The sequence below is a fragment of the Rattus norvegicus genome, chromosome 17, assembly GCF_021556685.1.
Source record: "Rattus norvegicus strain SHRSP/BbbUtx chromosome 17, alternate assembly SHRSP_T2T, whole genome shotgun sequence".
Lineage (NCBI taxonomy): Eukaryota > Metazoa > Chordata > Mammalia > Rodentia > Muridae > Rattus > Rattus norvegicus.
The window spans coordinates 29,995,442-30,016,251 of NC_141550.1; the positions used below are offsets into that span (position 1 = coordinate 29,995,442).

The 20,810-nt window shown below is 43.4% G+C and overlaps 1 long non-coding RNA gene across 3 annotated transcripts in view; it reads left to right on the top strand.

Annotated features, from left to right (window-relative positions):
- Window positions 1–20,810, top strand: part of LOC148000098 (uncharacterized) — a 41,601-nt gene that overhangs the window by 17,732 nt on the left and 3,059 nt on the right. The window contains exons 1-5 of one of the 3 annotated variants that reach the window (XR_015641256.1): window positions 10,902–11,017; window positions 12,369–12,529; window positions 16,084–16,214; window positions 17,119–17,202; window positions 18,270–19,455. This is a non-coding gene — a long non-coding RNA (uncharacterized LOC148000098). The other 2 variants (XR_015641255.1, XR_015641257.1) reach the window with 2 other exon arrangements.

Sequence of the window (20,810 nt, forward strand, 5' to 3'; positions counted from 1 at the left end):
GAGCGGCTCAGTGAGCTCCGTGGGGTAGGGAGCGATGAATATCATTATTTTCCTTTCAAATGAAACATGAAGGCACTGTATAAATGTCTGATTTGTAAGCGTGGCAGCTTTACAGTCACAGAATAAGTCTCTAATATGGCACAGAATTAAAATAACCAAACCCAGAGTCCCGGCCTTCACGGGCTATCCAGAAACCTACCAAACAGAAAAATAACACATTCTCTCTCCTGGCATATCCTCTATTAAAAAAAAAGCCAATGGCATGGGAAAGTTTATACAGACAGATTCTGAGACTTCAGACCAGACCCTGGCTGGAATCTCAGAAGAGGGCAGGCCATGGAATTTGTTAAAGACCCTTATCTGGGCCCTTTCTTGTTCATCCTAACTTTTGATGGAGAAAAATTTGACAGAGGTGGCATTCACCCAGCTCCTCCCTGAAGGAAAAAGCATCACGAGTGGTAAGAATTAAGCCCTGGAAGCCTAACTAATGCTCTGAAGTTATAGCCCAAGAACTGACTGATTTTGAAAGATTTTGAAAGATTCGCCAAGGAGGTGTAATACTTCAGCAATGAAAAATTTAAGACACTGAGAAAAGAAATTGAAGAAGACACTGGATGTTGAAAAGAACTTCTACGCTCCTGCACTACATAATTAATATTGTAAAAATGTCTATATTGCCAAAAGTAATGTGCAGACTTAATACATTCCCATCAAAATTCCAAAAGCATTCCTCACAGAATTAAAACGTAGTACTAAAACCCATACAGAGCCACAATAGATCACAGATAGCCAAAGAAGTCCTAAGCAGAAAACCACTGCTGGAGATGTCATAATACCTTACCTAACTACATTACTGGCTTGTTTTGTGTGGCACAAGCTAGAGTTGTCACAGAGAAAGAAGTCTCAGTTGAGGAAATGCCTCCAAGAGATCCATCTGTAGGCCATTTTCTCAATTGGTAATCAATATGGGAGGGTCCAGCCCATTGAGGGTGGTGCCGTCCCTGGGCTGGTGGGCCTGGGTTCTGTAAGGCAGGTTGAGCAAGCCAAGACAGCAATCCAGTAAGCAGCACCCTCCACGGCCTCTGCTCAGCTCCTGCCTCCAGGTTCCAGCCATGCTTGAGTTTCTGTCCTGACTTCTTCCAATGATGAATTCTGATGGGAAGTGGAAGCCATATTAACCCTTTCCTCTCCAACTTGCTTTTTTGGTCATGGTGTTTTGTTGCAGCAATTGAAACCTGACTGGGACAACAGAATCTTAGTGAGAGCAGCAGCATGGCACTGACACAAACGCAGCCCCTGGAGAGCAACTAAAGAAAATGGAACCCAGAAAGAAGCCATATAGCTGTGGCCAGTTAAGTTTTGACAAAGGTATCAAAAACATAAACTTGAAAAAAACCTAACGATGCTGTCATAATTGGAATACACTTGGATCAAAGTGGATCAAAGACGTTTAAACCGAAAATTCTGGAACAGAAGAGGAAAATGTAAGAAAAATATTTCAAGATATAGGCATAGGCAAGAACTTCCTAAACAGGACTCCAATAGCAGAGAAATAGTCCCAAGAATTGACAACTGGGATTATATGAAATTAAAAAGCTTCTACACAGGAAGAAAATGAGCAGAGCAAACAGCCAATAGTACGAGAGAGAAATCTTTGTCAACTGTATTTTAAAGGAGGTCAGTGTGTGTGTGTGTACACACAGTGTGTGTGTGTGTGTGTGTGTGTGTGTGTGTGTGTGTAATTGTAAAATATACAACTGTCAACTAATTCATGGGTTGATGAACTGAATGGACTTCACTGTTAGGGAGATGCAGGTTGAAACTAGAACTTTCTGCATGAGTTGTCTTTCCTGGATGAGCATAGCTACCATCCCTCAGCAGAGAAGCCTCTATTCACAGCAAATGGAAACACACAGGAAAACACAACTGGACACAATGTAGAAATCAGTGAATCATGGGGAGTCCAGCCCCAGTAGATACTATGTCACAGCTCTTGCATCTATGTCTCAGGGAAGGAACATCAAGGGAGGAGGGGCGGGGAGGGGGGCAGAAAGAATGTAACAATCTACCAGGAAGTCTGCAGTGCAATGACTATGATAATGTCATATAGGAACTGCTGGGAAGAATAAGAGAATTCATCTCTCCCAGGGATCTTGCCCCTTATTGGTTCCAATGCAGTGTTGCCAGTCCTGAAACAGTGTCCACCCAACAATAAAGGCAGACTCCGCTGGTTGTATTTGTATATGTATTTGTGTGTATACACACACACACACACACACACACAGAGACACACACACACAGACACACACACACACACACACACACACACACACACACAAACATACACACACGTATATAACAATAATAAAGGAAAAGACCATAAGCTTGAGAGTGAGGGGTATATGGGAGGGGTTGGAGGGAGGAAAGAGAAAAGGGGAAAGTGATGTAATTCTATTTCCATTAAAAACATTTCAAACAACGTAATAAAAATTGTAAGGCAGAGTGAAAAAAATTAAAAAGCAAAGTTAATTAAAAGTAATTAAGAGTTTGGGGTTCTATCTGGCCCGAGTCAGAAGGCTATCAAGAAGACAAATGACAACACATGCTGGAGAGGATGTGGGGGAGGGGAAACTTTCTTCACTGCTGTTGGGAGTTAGAGTGATGTGGCCACTGTGAGCACAGTCATAAGTCTATATCCTGCCACAGAGAGATTTAACAATATTTATTGCTGCTCTACTAACAATAGCAAGAAAATAGAATCGGCTTTTATATGAACCAATAGATGGGCAGATAATGAAAATGTGGTACATAGACACAGTGGAATTTTATTTTACCATGAAGAAAAATAAAATTACGATATTTGCAGGAAAAATGAGTGGATCTGGAAACTATTACGTTAAGTGGGGTAAACCAAACTCAGAAAGATAAATACCACAGACTTCTCTCATATATGAATCCTAGCTTTTAATTTTTATGTGTGTATACTTATGTGGGTGAATTTGAATGTAGGCCATGAAACTGGAATGGGGACCCTGAAGAGGGAAGGAGGTTTTAAGGAACTACAGGGACATCAAAGTGGGGAGAAGACAACAGAAATTCAAAGGTTCTCGGGACAAAGGTACTTTGGGGACAAAGGGGAGAAACAAGGGAGGGAGGGCCAGCCAAACAAAGCATGCCTGAAGTGTCACAGTAAAATTTCTTATGTTTTATGTGAACTTGAAAAATAAAATTCTTTTAGAGACAGTTTTATTCACATCAAGCCTGACATTGGGTCTTGTGGGCTCACACGGGGAGGGACACTGTGGTTAGGGGCAGAGTACTCATTCTCTCCAACCTTCCTCCTCCTTCCTCAGGCAGCATGGATCTTTGGGAGCCGGATGCTTGCATCTCACAGGTATTCAAGTAATTAGCAGGCATGGCTATGTGCAGACTCACAGTGATTTGAAGGAACTCTTCTAGCTATGGTCTTATAGTACAGTTGTCCCTTGGTGTCTCTGGGAGGTTGAGTCCTAAGCCCCTACTTTGTGTGGATAGGTGTATATCCTCAGTTGTTGTCATTATTGTTTTACACTTGGAGTGTGTGTGTGTGTGTGTGTGTGTGTGTGTGTGTGCACATGCACACACGCGCACATATACACAAATACCATTGCACGTCTATAGGGGGCAGCAGTGTTGGTTCTCCGTTTCCTCCATTGGGTCAAGTGGATTGAACTAAAGTTGTCAGGCTTGGTGGCAAGTGCCTTTGTCTCACGGAGCCATCTCACCAGCCTCTCCACATTAGCTCACTGATTTGGTTAGAGTACCTGGCCAGCAAGCCCCAGGGATCCTCCTATATCTGCCTCTTCAATGCTGGCCAATCACAGGCAGGATGCCACGCCTGTCTATTTTAGTGGACGCTGGGAATCTGAACTTAGCTCCTCATGCTTGAGCAGTGAGCACTTTACAGACTGAGCCATCTTCCCAGCTCATTCTATACACTTTAAATGATTTCTAGGTGTCCCATAATATCTGATACAGTGTAACCGTGGTATGATCAGAACTGACAAAGTATGGTTCGAGGACTAATGGGAGGGAAGGAGAGAGGGAGGGAGGGAGGGAGGGAGAGAGAGAGAGAGAGAGAGCGAGAGCGAGAGCGAGAGAGAGAGAGAGAGAGAGAGAGAGAGTTCTATTTGTGCATGTATAGGCATGCATGTGGAGGCCAAAGGTCAATGTCAAGTATCTTCCTTGATCTCTCTCCATTTATTTGTTTAATAAAAGGCCTTTATGAATCCAAAGTTTGCTCATTCGGCAAGGCTGGCTGTTCAGCAAAGATGTTCCTGTCTCTGCCTCCCCAGCATTAAGGGCACAGGCATGCCACCCGTGTCTCTTTGTATGGCAATGGAGGATCCTTGGGCTTAGGTGGCGCTCACTTTACCAGCTCAGCAATCTTCTGAGACACACCTATTTTCTTCTGGATATTTTGATAAGCCCTTAGTCTCATCTGAGGCTTTACTTGTAACTGTATTCTTATTGTCAGTATAGTTCACTAGGTAAAAGATTGGTCTGTGTTTTCCTATGGTTACAGTTTCAAGCTGTGCAGGGCTTAGGACTCCTAAGTTGTAAAATTGTTGCCTTCCCTCTGAAATGGGAGTCCTTAAACTTTGGTGCAAATAAAAATCTCTCCAGTATTTGTTCAAAATGCAGGTCTCCATAGTGGCATGCAGGGTGGGGTGTGGGTTTGGGGGCAGTTCCTGTCATTCTGACAGTAATTCTGGAGTGAGACTCAGGAGATCCATGTCTCCCCCAGAAGCTCAAGTGGTTTCCACTGTGCAGTGTTGGAAGCACACTCTAGAGCAGCCTTGTGCTCTCTCTAAGTTTGGAGCTTTAATCCATTGGTGCTGGGCACCAAAACACTTGAGACTGAGTCATTTACAAATGGTAAGAATGTTCTTCTTGGACTGGAAAGTCCAAGATCAAGGCACTGATAGGTTCAGTGCCTGATGAAAGCTATTCTGTTCTTCCAAGGTAGTACATGGTTATCCATACTCTGCAAAGGACAAACCCTGTGTCCTCTTGTGATAGAAGGCATGGAAGAATAAGAGAAGGAAGGGAGCAAACTCCCCGCCTCTAGCCCTTTTATAAATCCCGTCCACAAGCACCCAGCCCTCATGGTCTAATTCCTTGCTGGATACCCCACCTCTCAATATTGTTTCATCAGAGATTTTTAGCACGGCTTTCAGAGGGACACACATGCTCAGAATACAGTTCTCGATAATTCTAGTTCCTTCATTCCCTCAACACGGGATCAGAACTACCAGAACTCAAAGTGTGCTGTTTCTTTGTTCCCCTCAGTTTCAGTGTGGCTGGGCTGTCAGGACAGAACGTGACAGACTGGGAATCTCAAATGTTAGGTCTTTATTTCCCCATCTTCCTGGGGGCTGGCAACCTAAGGTATGCTCATCCCAAGGTTTGTCTCCTTGGAGAGCCCTGTAAAGACCTTTGTTGCAGTAAATACTATTTGGGGGTTTACCACCTTAGATCATTTGGTTTCCAAATAAAAGACAAAACCTTTATATTTATAATAAACCATAATGTGTGAGAACTGGGCGGATAACAACCTTCTATGCTAGTTTGTCTATTTCCCTGTCTGTAGCCCTGAGATATCACTTGCGGGCCGACTCTCATTGTCATGTACTCACTATGGCACTGTCTTCTTCAGAGATACTTTTAGTGTGGCTATACCTCCCCATGTAGTCACATGGCTTCCCTCCTAGTGTGTCTGTGTCCTGACCCTCTCATATAAATATCAGTCACCCTAATGACCCCAACCAACGTACCACTTTAAGGACTCAAATCAACCACCTCTTTGAAGCCCCCATTTCTTTTTTCTTTCTTTCTTTCTTTTTTTTTATTAACTTGAGTATTTCTTATATACATTTCGAGTGTTATTCCCTTTCCCGGCTTCCGGGCAAACATCCCCCTCCCCCCTCCCCTTCCTTATGGGTGTTCCCCTCCCAACCCTCCCCCCATTGTCGCCCTCCCCCCAACAGTCTAGTTCACTGGGGGTTCAGTCTTAGCAGGACCCAGGGCTTCCCCTTCCACTGGTGCTCTTACTAGGATATTCATTGCTACCTATGAGGTCAGAGTCCAGGGTCAGTCCATGTATAGTCTTTAGGTAGTGGCTTAGTCCCTGGAAGCTCTGGTTGCTTGGCATTGTTGTACATATGGGGTCTCTAGCCCCTTCAAGCTCTTCCAGTTCTTTCTCTGATTCCTTCAATGGGGGTCCTATTCTCAGTTCAGTGGTTTGCTGCTGGCATTCGCCTCTGTATTTGCTGTATTCTGGCTGTGTCTCTCAGGAGAGATCTACATCCGGCTCCTGTCGGCCTGCACTTCTTTGCTTCATCCATCTTGTCTAATTGGGTGGCTGTATATGTATGGGCCACATGTGGGGCAGGCTCTGAATGGGTGTTCCTTCAGTCTCTGTTTTAATCTTTGTCTCTCTCTTCCCTGCCAAGGGTATTCTTGTTCCCCTTTTAAAGAAGGAGTGAAGCATTCACATTTTGATCATCCGTCTTGAGTTTCATTTGTTCTAGGCATCTAGGGTAATTCAAGCATTTGGGCTAATAGCCACTTATCAATGAGTGCATACCATGTATGTCTTTCTGTGATTGGGTTAGCTCACTCAGGATGATATTTTCCATTTCCAACCATTTGCCTATGAATTTCATAAAGTCATTGTTTTTGATAGCTGAGTAATATTCCATTGTGTAGATGTACCATATTTTCTGTATCCATTCCTCTGTTGAAGGGCATCTGGGTTCTTTCCAGCTTCTGGCTATTATAAATAAGGCTGCGATGAACATAGTGGAGCACGTGTCTTTTTTATATGTTGGGGCATCTTTTGGGTATATGCCCAAGAGAGGTATAGCTGGATCCTCAGGCAGTTCAATGTCCAATTTTCTGAGGAACCTCCAGACTGATTTCCAGAATGGTTGTACCAGTCTGCAACCCCACCAACAATGGAGGAGTGTTCCTCTTTCTCCGCATCCTCGCCAGCATTTGCTGTCACCTGAGTTTTTGATCTTAGCCATTCTCACTGGTGTGAGGTGAAATCTCAGGGTTGTTTTGATTTGCATTTCCCTTATGACTAAAGATGTTGAACATTTCTTTAGGTGTTTCTCAGCCATTCGGCATTCCTCAGCTGTGAATTGTTTGTTTAGCTCTGAACCCCATTTTTAATAGGGTTATTTGTCTCCCTGTGGTCTAACTTCTTGAGTTCTTTGTATATTTTGGATATAAGGCCTCTATCTGTTGTAGGATTGGTAAAGATCTTTTCCCAATCTATTGGTTGCCGTTTTGTCCTAACCACAGTGTCCTTTGCCTTACAGAAGCTTTGCAGTTTTATGAGATCCCATTTGTCGATTCTTGATCTTAGAGCATAAGCCATTGGTGTTTTGTTCAGGAAATTTTTTCCAGTGCCCATGTGTTCCAGATGCTTCTCTAGTTTTTCTTCTATTAGTTTGAGTGTGTCTGGTTTGATGTGGAGGTCCTTGATCCACTTGGACTTAAGCTTTGTACAGGGTGATAAGCATGGATCGATCTGCATTCTTCTACATGTTGCCCTCCAGTTGAACCAGCACCATTTGCTGAAAATGCTATCTTTTTTCCATTGAATGGTTTTGGCTCCTTTGTCAAAAATCAAGTGACCTTAGGTGTGTGGGTTCATTTCTGGGTCTTCAATCCTATTAAATTAGTCTATCTGTCTGTCTCTGTACCAATACCATGCAGTTTTTATCACTATTGCTCTGTAATACTGCTTGAGTTCAGGGATAGTGATTCCCCCTGAAGTCCTTTTATTGTTGAGGATAGTTTTAGCTATCTTGGGTTTTTTGTTATTCCAGATGAATTTGCAAATTGTTCTGTCTAACTCTTTGAAGAATTGGATTGGTATTTTGATGGGGATTGCATTGAATCTGTAGATCGCTTTTGGTAAAATGGCCATTTTTACTATATTAATCCTGCCAATCCATGAGCATGGGAGATCTTTCCATCTTCTGAGGTCTTCTTCAATTTCTTTCTTCAGTGTCTTGAAGTTCTTATTGTACAAATCTTTTACTTGCTTGGTTAAAGTCACACCGAGGTACTTTATATTATTTGGGTCTATTATGAAGGGTGTCGTTTCCCTAATTTCTTTCTCGGCTTGTTTCTCTTTTGTGTAGAGGAAGGCTACTGATTTATTTGAGTTAATTTTATACCCAGCCACTTTGCTGAAGTTGTTTATCAGCTTTAGTAGTTCTCTGGTGGAACTTTTGGGATCACTTAAATATACTATCATATCATCTGCAAATAGTGATATTTTGACTTCTTCTTTTCCAATCTGTATCCCCTTGACCTCCTTTTGTTGTCTGATTGCTCTGGCTAGAACTTCAAGAACTATATTGAATAAGTAGGGAAAGAGTGGGGAGCTTTGTCTAGTCCCTGATTTTAGTGGAGTTGAAGCCCCCATTTCTAAAGCAGTCTTATTCTGAAGGACCAGAGGTTATAGCTTCTAGTCATACCTTTGGTGACAATGTGGCACAGCTCGGTCAATTACATGTTGTGAGAGGAGGTTCGGGTGGAGACCTCTTCCAGGGCAGCTGAGGCCTTGGCTCTGGGATCCTGGTAAAGGGTACCTAGGTCATTTCAGTCAATATCCTAATATCCTAAGAAACCTGAATTAAAGATATCAGAAATTACAGCCATGAGTGACATCAGGCAGCACAGAGGGCATTAGAGGGACGGGAAGAGGAAGCAGAGACCTCTACTTCCTTCCAGAAATGCTTGCAGACTACAGAGTGAGAGGGGCTCCAGTACGGCTGTGGTCACACATCCTTGCTTCTAATTCTAAGCTGTATTTACATTGTGGTGACTCCCTGAGCTGAGTAGTTATAATTTTGAGGGTTTTTTGTTTGTTTGTTTTTTGTTTGTTTTTATATTTTACCTCAAGAAAAGTAATATAAAAGGACTTTGACAACTCATAGACATCTTAGGAATGTGGTAGCACTGGGCCTCTATAATTTACCCTTTCCCAGGTCTGTTTCAGGATAAAGTACAGTGTCCCCCTCAAAGGACCACGATGAGGCATGAATTTCAATTTGGCCACTGTCTCTGTATTAGGTGCAAGGAAGTAACAGCAGCAAAACTTACCACCGTTTATTGTGAACTTATGTGCCAGGCACTGTAAACAATTCATCTTATATCTTCTATTACAATCTGTATGTCTAAATGGGTAAGGATGCCTCAGCTCACCATTCATAAACTGAAGGCATTAAGGTGGTATCTAGGAGGTGGAGCCTTACGGAATATGCAGATCATGAGGGTGGGGCCCCAAAGGGTTCTCTCTGGCCCCTTTTCTCAATTCAAAGATGCAGATCACTGCTGCTGTTCTCCGACTCCATTCTCCAGAAGTGAGAGAAAGAAGCCTCTATTATTAGAAGCTGCCACAAGGTGCCTGGCTACAGAAACACCAGCACGCTCAGATCCTCAGCTGGGCAGAGCCTTGCCCAAAGAAAGTGCAGCTAGAACAGCCTAGAACATGGCAGGAGGAAGGATTCAAACCCAGTTCCCGAAGTACCCCGAGGAGTCCTGCTGATAGCTTGCCGATGCTCACTCCCTGCGTGGCAGGCAGAGTCGCCACAGCACTGCTCTGTATCTTCACGGGGTAGCTACACAATCTGGAATTCAGCACTCTTCTGTCACGGTCTCCATTGGCCAGACTACCTATCTTAGACCTAAATAACACTACATAAGGAAAGGCATTTTATTTTTTCTCTTAAGATAACATTTAAACAGGACATCAGAAGACCGATTGTGCCAAAAATCCTTAAGTTCAGATGTCGACATCCATTGGCCTTAAACACAACTGCAACACCATCCACAACTGTAAGACAGTCTGGTTTCAGGGCCAGGCAGGAAGGCAGTCATGTAAGCGAGAGACACGAAGTTTATGAGTCCATCCCAGGACAGAATCCAGGAAAGAGTTTCGAGGACAGTCTGCTGTGCTCTCTAATCTACTGCATCATGTGGGTTCAACTGCGACCTGACCTTGTACCCCCGGTGCACACACCAGCCTCTTCGTGCCTAGCAAGTCTGTGCTGGAGTTTCCGTCACCTTTGTTCATCAAGCAGGTCCTTATGTAATCCTGTGCTTCGTTCCGTGCTCTTGTTGTCCCCCGAGTTGCCCTGTAAACATTCCTATTGGAAAATTCCAATCTGTCTCAGATGAAGTAAGAGGAAAAGCCATGTGTCCACACCCAGGCCAGCCCAGCCAAGGAGAGCAGAGGGCCCTTCCAGAACTGGCTTTGTCAACGTGGCCACAGTGTGGCTCTAGATGGAACTCATAAGGAGCCTGTGGAGGCTCTCTGTATTTGGTGTCAGAGACTCCAGGGACCTTGCTACATGGTGGTAATAGCTGTTTTGTGGAACCCAGCCTTTCTCTCTAAACTGCCAACATTTTTGTTCTTGTTGCTGTGTGTTTTGAGATCACAATACTTACTCAGCTTCATATCCGTCTCTAACTCCTTACTACTCGGGACCTCAAAGTCCAAAGCTGCTCATTTCAGTATCTCCAATGCTAAGGGAGAGAGAAACATAAATCAAAACGTATGCGTTATTTTTAAAATAACGGTGCGACATTGGGCTCTTAAATTTTTGTTGTTGTTTAAGCACCAAAAGAATGTTGAGAATTATTCTTTCACAATGGGTTGTTTGGATCCAAGTAAGTTTGAGAAGGGATGTTGGGATGTGTGCCCTACTGCCACCGCCGAACAGCCTCTCCACCAGGTGGCGCTCCCCTCTTGGTTCCTGCCATGAAAAAGCTTCAAAAGTCAGGCCAGAACAACTAGGGTGTTGACTTCCTTGAGCCCAATTTGTAAGTTCTGCCTTAGAGATTTGAATACTTTGTTGCCCTGGGGACACAGGACTTGGTGAGGCTAGCCACCTTTGATGCTGGAGTCTGGTGAGCCTGTAGAGGGAATGTGTCACAGGACCCATCTTCCTAGGTCAGTTCATGTATAGGTGCTTAGGTCAGTGACAAGGGTGATTGGTTTGAGTAGCTTGATCTGTTGCACATTTTGACCCTGGCAGTAGAACTGATGTCAGCTTTTGTGTTCCTGCTGTGGCCTCTGACATATTGACCTGGTCTCTGTAAACATGACCGAGTTTTGTGCTTAAGAGAGGAAATTTATAGAAGAAAGATTTTTGATCTATGGAATTTATAAAAAGAAAAGTGGAAAAAAATCCGAGTCCTATATGAGCCATGAAGAGAAGCCTTGAATAATCTTTAATATAAGTTTTTATTGCCTCCCTTTTGACTGCTTACAGGCTGTACTTACTCATGGACTGGTGCCTCCACACTCAATTTATGGTACTTGAGACAAAGCCCAAGGCTGTTAATTTGGCCCGTTGACAGTCTGCAGAATCTTCGGATCACCTGACTTCTCACCAGCTTTGAGAGAACATGCAATGGGCGGTCTCCCCACTTCCGCCTTGCACACCACAGGACCAGATCCTTAGAGGCTGGACATGGCTCATTTTCTTGAGAAAGCACTTTCATTTCTTATGATGCCTACAGGGGAGATGATCTCAAAATTCAAAACAAGAGCCTTTAATCAGCGTGTAACATTTTCAAATGTCATTGCTAAATGACTTGAGTCTGTCATGCTTCTGCAGGGCTGGGACATAAGTGTGCACTTCCCTTTGAATTAGTCCTCGGGACAGCCCTTTTGTGCCCATTTTGGAAAGGAAACGAAGATTAGAGAAGGCAGTGATTTCTACAAAGTCCCTAGGCCAGTATGACTCAGTCTGGAATGAAAGCCTCTGTGACAATCTCTCTCGTTCCTTTGCTAGTTCTGAGTGCCAGCCCTCCTGTGGACATTAGGGACACATCAGCCACCAGCATCTACAAAAGCTTGACCCTCAGGATGCTTACAGTCCAGTGGGAAACGGGACCAGGCAGGCATGGGGTGAATGGTGTTGGAAGAGATTATGAGATCGTAGGGTAAAGAAAGTAGAGAGGTGGGCACCCAGGGGCTTGAGAGCCTCACTTGACTGGTTCTGCAGCTTCTGATTATATGATTGAGGTCATTATTTTATATAGTGATGTTCCCTTCCCTAAGGTTTTACCTTCCTTCATGTAAGTTATGTAAAGTCAACAGTACCCAGAAAGGAAAATTCCAGAGAGAGCAACATTGGACAGAGTTTCTTAATGATAGCATATTTATTAAGTCTGTTCTGCTTATTATTAGATGTTATTGTTAGCCTTGTCTGGCTCACAAACTAAGCTTGATTGCAGGTGTGCACAACAGGAGACAAAATAGCATGTGAAGGCCTTAAAACTGCTTGTTGTTTCAGGGGCAGCTGGGGCCATTTCTGAGTGGATGAAGAGTGGTAACTGTATTCCTACAATTACCATGGTCCCCCATCACATTAACCTGATTGTGGAAACATGTCTGGTCTACTCTGCTTAATCATATCAACATACCAAAGAAGGATCGTCCGTACATGAGCTTCTGGTGAGTACTTTAGAGTTGAGCAACCTAGAGATTCCTTCTGTAACTTCCCAGTGGTTATTCCCTCTCATATGAGGGCTGCGCTTCTTCATGGCACTGCTCTACAGATGAGGTATAGCTTTAAACAGGTGCTACGGCTACATTTGAACAGAGTTATGAACATGGGGATTGAGTCATGCACAGTTATGGAGGAAGTGCTTGAGGCAGAGAAGAAAGCCAAGCTAAGGCCTCCTAGGGACCAGGCCTGATGTGCACCCTCTCCAAGGGGAAATACTACTGTCTGTGCTAACAATCTCTCTCCCCAGTCTACAGGCATACGCCATGTGTCTGGCTGCTCTGAAGGTACTAGATCAGATCAGAACCTGGGCTCTCATGCTATGCTTGCATTCTAAAGGCTTTAACCCACACAGCCATCTCTCCAGTCCCCTAATAATTTTTTAAGGGAGGCCTTTGGTTGTTCTTTTGTTTGATTAACAAAATTAAATTATTTTGTAATAGACATTTCGAATAACTTTTTAGAAATATAATCATTTGGTTTTTTAACTATCTGATTAACAAATAAATCTTTCCAAAGATTTCCTGAAATGTAATTTTAAAATCTCTAAGTATGGTACATTTTCCTAAAATGTCAATGAAAGAACCCTGTCCCCAATGTCCACATACTTAATTGTATTTTTTAAATTACACATTTGACCTGATATCCTAGCATCCTTTTCCAGCATCCTTCCCCACCAAACCCACATAAACAGAGAAAATACATTAAAGATTAGATATCCATAAGTTATTTTTTTTTAACCCTAACACAAACACAGACACATAGAAACCCACCCACTGGAACATGTGAGAACCTCGTTTACCATCTTTCTTACTCTCAATTCTGTATCTTTTAAGATCTCGGGTGTCCTGGTTTCTTTTAATCACACCATTGCTGTGATTAAAAACCTTGGCAAAAGCAACTTAAGGGAGGATGGGTGTATTTCAGCTCACAGTTCAAGAGAAAGTCAAGGAGGTTGGAGCTAGAAGAGGCTGGTGTCATTTCAGTCACAGGCAGAGTGTAAGAATGCACCTCAGTCATCATGGCTCCACTACGTCTTAACTTGACATCTCTTAACCTATAACCTTCCACCCCTTGTCCCCATAGGCTCATGATCATTTATACTGTAAAATTTGTTCAGTTTCACTTTAAAAGTCTCCACAACTTTTAACAATTCCAATACATCAGAAATCCCAAGTCTTAACTTTGAGCTCCTATAAAATAAAAATCAAGGGGCTGGAGAGAGGGCTCAGCAGTTTGGAGCACTGACTGCTCTTCCAGAGGTCCCGTGTTTAATTCCCACCAACCACATGGTGGCTCACAGCCATCTGTAATGGGATCCTATTCCCTCTTCTGATGTGTCTGAAATAAATAAATCCTTAAAAACAAGTTTATAACATGTAAAAGCATAATGTAGGTATGAGCCAAGGTATAGCAAGGAGTAACGAGACAGAGCAAAACTTAGCAGGACAAAGATCGAGTCCTACAGCTCTGTGTCTGCTGCTTGCAGCTTGTGATGAAATTGGCTGTGCTCCCAAGGGCTTCGGTAACCCCCTCCTCCCATACACTCTCAGTTTGGATCCTCTCCTTCCATGTAAGCTTTCATTTTCTCAAGTTATAAGTGGGTTCTTGCCTCGGAGGCCCCTTTCCTACTGCTCCAATGCTTAATGCTAGGTTTCTCTTTAATGGCACTAATCTCCTTTACAATTGTATCTCAGTTGACGCCTTTACACTTCTGGTTTAAAACCTCATGCTGCTCATGTACCCTTCCTCCCCCAAACAAAGTAGTCCATTATCTGTAAATCCAACTTCATTAAAATTCTCAGGATAGGGGCAGCCTGATAAAAATACCACATGAATGACTCTTAGCCTATTTCCTCATAGCCTCTTGCTTTCCTCTGAAACTTCATGAGCCAGGACCCTACTGACTGTTCTTCTCTAAGACTCTTATCTTCCAAGCTTCCATCAGAATGGCTCAACTAAGCTATGCTTACAGTTCTTGAGGGCTTCTCTCAACCAAAGTTGTAAGCCCTTCCACGTTTCTCCCACAAACTAGTTCCAAAGGCCCAAGCTATGGTTAGGTTTATCATATCAATGAACATATGGTCAAATTTATTTTAGCAATAACTGTACTTTTTGGTACCAATTTCCTTTTCTTTTGCTGTGATAAAATACCTTGACAAAATCAACTTGAGGGATAAAGGGTTTGTTTTAGCTTACAGTGTAAGGATATAGTCCACCATGGTGGAGATATCAAAGTGACAGGAGATTGAAGTGTCTGGTCACATTGTGGCCACAATCAGAATTAGAGAACATGAATGCATATTAATGTCACATTTCTACTTTACAGTCAAGGATTCCCCTGCCCAGGGAATAGAACCACACAGAATAGACAGGTCTTCCTCACCTCAATTAGCACAATCAAGATAATCCCCCCCACCATTGTCATGCTATTATTATCAGGGCTATTACCAAGGTGGTTCTACATCCTGTCAAGTTGACAAGAGGCAACAATCATCACAACAGATCAACTGTCCATTAGAGAAACATGTATATCACCAAATGTGAACAAATGTGAGGTAGTCAGGGACCACTCATCAGGAGTCTGAGGTTGACTTACTCACAGGGATATTATCCAAGACAGATGAGCTACAGAAGAGATGTTCTGGCCATATTTCCTTGAATTGGCACTTGCTAAGTCCTTGACCTGCCAAAAAAAAACTGGCTCACAATCTTGGCCTCCCAGTGTTTAGCTGTGGGTCACCTACTTCTGTGCACTTAGACATGTCTCTAAGTTTGCCAGAATTATGTCACATGGCTAGATTTAACAATGCTATTTCTGGCTTAATGTTATCCTAAATTCTGTTCAAATTCTACAGAACTGCTGCAGCTGGAATTTATTTATTGAAATGATGTTAGATTGGATTCCATGTTTGTCTGACTTTGATCAGATTTGAAATCAGGCCAAGGATGAGATCTGGCTTGCATGGAGGACAATGGCCTGTGCAAGAAGAACTCTAGTCTGAAATAGTCAGAGGCAGACAATGGATAGATGATGGCATCTGAGGAGACGAAGCACTACAAAATAGTAAAGCTCAGACCTTGAACTGGAGATAAATCCACCTGCAGCAGCCAAGATCAAAGATGCAGAGAGTAAAGCAGAGGGTGGGGCTTCTCTAACATCACCTCCTGGGCACTTTGATGAACTAAGGAACCCCAGAACCCACAAAGGCAAACAAAGGGGCAAAGTAAGGAGCTGCAGTAATTCTGCACTAAATACTGTGAAGGCTTGAATGGTTTTTCCAAACAGTGCACCCAGGAAAGTAATGAGGAGTCTCTCTCTCTCTCTCTCTCTCTCTCTCTCTCTCTCTCTCTCTCTCTCTCTCTCTCTCTCTCTCTCTCGTATGTGTGCATGTGTATCTGTGCACAAGTGCTTGTGTGTTCCTGAGCATGCATGCCCACGCATGGGGGGTCAGGCACAGTTTACTGACTATGACCTCTTTATTATCTTTATTTGCTCTAGGATGTACACAGGAGGAAATTGCACAAGCACAGCATGGGGCCATGGGATAGCCACATCGTCAGAAAGACCTGGCTGAGCAGTGACACCATGAATAAGACTCTCACACTGAAGAGCTGTAAGCGGACCTTTAGGTGCTGATAGTTCTACATTCCTATTTTCATGGCATTCTCTATTATTTGAGAACTTGCAAAATGTTGGCAGGAAAACACAAGCAAGCTTCATTTCTTTTCAGTTTTAAAGCAATAGGTCTCTTGAGTTAGTCTTTGCAGTTTAGAGCCAAATCTCCAGGGTAAAACCAGGCTCTTCGAAATTCCACAGGTTATTCTAGCCTGCGGCTGAATCTATGGCTCGCAATGAAGCTGGGGCTTCTCTAACTTTCTCCTGGAGGGTTAGAAACACAGAAACACACTGCTGTGGTCTTTCAATTGGTCACTGTCACAGGTGCATGCTCTGCACTGCACTGCACACTTGGCTGCAGGTCTTGACCCATAGACAGGTCACTGTCAAGGCAGGCTTGCCTCTAACATGGGCTATTCCAAAGGCAGAAACTTTCAATGTGACCCCTCTACCCCCCTAATCTGTTTATTTCCTTCAATGTGATTCCCTATTCTTTTTTACTTCAACATTCCCTCCCCCTCCTGTCTTCAATGTGACACCCTCACCCTACCCCCCAATTCTCTTTGTAGAAGAGAGCTGCTGTCCACACAGAAAATTACAGTCTGCACACATGTGGGCTTGGAATCTGAACAAGTATTTTGTTCTGGAAACACGTTGTCATAGATTTAAAAAGGACTCCTTGCCAGTTACGATTTCTCTTTGCCACGTTACCAGGGTGCACAGAAGGCTGGGGAACTCTGGGTTTTGCTGTTCTCAAAACTCAAAAACCACATGAGGAACGTGGCAGACATCTGAGCCAGTATCTTTTCTGGAAATAATTATTCTGTGAGAACAAAACTGTGGAAATCTTCAGTGCCCCAAAACAACACCAGGCAAACCCAAATAAAGAGAACTAAAGTCCTTATGTTTTGTTCACAGCTGTGCCCAAGGCTCTCAGACGGTGAGAAGTGAGGCTTTAAATCTACTGTTTTGCTTGGAGTCAAAGCCGTGTTTACTACCTTGGTAAGTAACAACAGGTTTGTGTGTAAGAATGTTTCTAAGAAAACCTCCAGAATTTCCTTTTTGTTGTTTAATTTTAGACTTTAATTCTTGTAGCATTAAAGAGAATTCTGTCTTGCTATTACAACCAAGCTTCATCCCAGCATCCTGTTGCTTGGTTGAGATTTGTGTGTGTGTGTGTGTGTGTGTGTGTGTGTGTGTGTGTGTGTGTGTGTGTGTGTTTTTAGGTTCCCTCTATAGCTCCGACTGCCTTCAAACCAACACTCTTCCTGCCTCAGCCTCCTACCTGCTGAGTCCAAGCGTGTGCCACCATGCCTGTCGAGGGTAGCATTTGCACATTTGCACAGCCTCTGTACACACCCTCCCATGTATCGTCAGATGATGACATGATCTGGTGCTGAATACAATAAACAAGCAGTTTGATATTGAGGGGGATAGTGGCAAGAAAACGAGTCTATACATGCTCAACACAGACGCATTTTCTTTTAAAAAATGTGTTTTCAGTGTGAAGGTTGTTGAATTTGCCCATGAAGAAACCATGAACTGAGGACAGATGCCTGTGAACACAAGATAAGCTCACCCTCCCATAAGTTAATTATCGAAGGCATTTCACTACATTGACAGAAAGCTGAGTAACAGTGGCACTAATAAGAAAAATGTAATGGCTTATTTACTCCCTTAAAAATCTTGAGCGTGTCTCTGAGAAAGGTAAAACTAATCTCTTAGGAACTTGACAGTGTTGACTGATTGTTAAGGTAACTGCTGATACATATCTAACTATAGGACACTGAATAATTCCAAATGCTTGCTTTGATTATTTTTTAAAAATTGTGTGATTGCAGATTTGTTTGTGTGTGTGTGTGTGTGTGTGTGTGTGTGTGTGTGTGTAGCAATGAATCTGGTACAACTTTGTGTTTCTGTGCTTATTCAGCTATTTTCTCCTCATCACCCCCTAGTATGCATTATATATATATATTCGGACTTCATGTATCCCCCTGACTTGCCCAAAATTCTGTTTGTGTGTGTCATCTCCTTGTACCATCTAATTCAGAGGCAGTCTTTCTTTACAGCCTATTTACTACACAGTCCCAAATATATGCACTTTAATGTCAAAATCACTTCCAGAAGCCAGCCACTGACAATATCCTACTGTCTCAGAAGTTGTATCTGTTGAAACTTACATGCATTCAAACCAGATGTCCAACAACAAGGAAGTGGTTTAGTAAAGTAAGATACATCAAGAGCATGGAATATTATGGCCATATTAAACTTGTAATTCTGAAGTTCTGTTTCGAGACATAAGATGGCATGATGTTTTATGGATGAATACATAAAAGCTTTGTGTGTGTATCCTAAAGAAGTTGGATATGCATGAACTCCTTTAAAATATTTCATCTTGGTGGGAAATCAGAGCCCTGTTTGCTTCCTGTTCGCCTTGAAGACCAGCCAAGACCTCATCTGCCACATCCAATAAGGTGGCAGTTGGAGAACCTCGTGCTATTTTTCACATGGCCAAAGCAAGCTGTTGGATCCTGTGGGACACAAAAAGATGGCTGACTTTGGTCTGTGCAAGGAAAATAGCTGGGAAGGATTGACACTCCAAACATTCTGGGGGGGCACTCCAGACTGCACTGCAGAGAAATCATTGCTAATCAGCCTCTGGAAGGTCTGTGGGTGGGTGGGCCGTCAGAGTATTGCTGTACAAAATGTTGGCCAGGCAGGCCCTTTGTAGGGGGAAGATGAACTTGTCTGGTGTGCAAGACAATGGGGCTTGATCCCGTAGCCTATGTCTGAGAAGGCAGTGTCCATCTGCAGAGGGCTAAGGACAAGACACCCAGATAAATGTGTTGAAGTCCTGAGGGGAACGTGATGTGAAAGTATGTTTATGGTATATTTATTGAGACAAACTTCAACACACAGCGCTTTCCACCTCAGTATGAACCCAAAGCTCCTCTTGATAAGATTTCCAACTTCAGGAAGACTTCCAGAGAAGAATACCATTCCAGTAACAATGGGAAGTTGAGAACGGCCACCAATGGTCCAGAAAAAAAAAAGAATAGAGCTTAGTTTTTGCTTTTAAAAGGGTGTGGGGTGAGGTGGGAATTTTGTGATGGCAAGTGCCACTGGAAAGGGTGATTCCCAACTTAGTTACATGCGCTGTCAATGCCATTGGGTCACAACATTGTTCAGTACACTGGGGCCTTTTGTTCTCTAACTGTATATTCCAAGCTTGTGAATTAGAATTAAGTCTCTCCGATTTGTCCAGATGTGTACGATATATATATATATATATATATATATATATATATATATATATATGCCTCAGTGGGAAAAATTTACTTCAAAACATAAAATCTAATGGGTCATTTGCTTGTACTAGACTCTAGAGGACACAAATATACATTTATCAGTTTCTTTTTTAATTGCTGTGGCAAAATACCTGACAAGAAGCTGTAGGGTTTTTTGGGATCTCAAGTCTGCTCTGCCACACGGCTTGGCCCCTCAGGGAGGCAGGACTCGAGAAATTGACTGAGCTTACCCCATGCCTCACTGGGTTGGTGTCAGGCTGTAGAGAAGCCATGGGAAAGTTCCAGGGGTGGGAAAGCATAGTCTGAAGTGCGAAGGACACAGCCAGAGCTGGTTCAGGAATCCTCAGGCCTGCAAGGAGGTCGGGGCCATCTGGTACATCTGGTACATCTGGAACATCTACTCTTGGGCATCCAGGTACTGCTGGGGTGCCGTGGAAGCCCATGGACTGGATCTAGTCTAGGGCCAAGGAAAAAAGAGGGGCTCTGGCTTATCCCGAGGGGATAGTCCTTGGCTTGACAGTGGCAGGCAGCAGGCTTGGTGGCAGCTGTGGCTGGAAAAGCAGGGAGGTCTTCTACAGGAGATTAGAAGGCAGCTCTATAGGTGAAGGCCTTCTCTGTGGCTCCCCACAGTCCCAATGAAAAGAGACAGTCCACAATTTTAAGGCATTTATTGTCATGGGGAAAGGTGGATGAATAAAACAATACCCCACTTCTCAGGATGGGCCTGAGATTAAATACCTTTTGTAGGGAGGAGTGTCTGGGAAGGAAAGTTCATTGGCTAAACCTCTAGGCCTTTAGGTACCTCATTATAATGGAGATCTGACTTGAGCCTGTGTGACCTGTGGTTATGTCCTCTATCTGTAGAGGGGCTTGGGGCATTGCCCTTATGTGATGGATGGCCACAAATCTATGGAGGGCTGTGGGTTGTGACTCAGGGATGGGGGGCTGGTTTCCCAGGAGTCAGGTGACATGCCTACCGTTCCTTGAGGGTCACCTGGGTTTCTTGCCTTAGCTCAACCAGGAACCAGGTTACCTTGAAACTTAAGGGAGGAAAGGTTTGTGTGGGCTTACAGTCTATGTGGATATAGTCCACCAAGGCAGAGAATGCATGGTGACTTGGAAGGAAGACAGCTGGTCACAGTCCCTCCACAAAGGAAGAGAGGAGAAAGGGGGAGGAGAGGAAAAGGGAAGTGCGAGAATTCAGCTTACTTTGTCCTTTAACATTTTGTATTCAATATTAGTGTTTGTGTGCTCACGTGAGCGTGCATGCGTGGGGGGGCGTTGCTCATGAACAGATCGTGT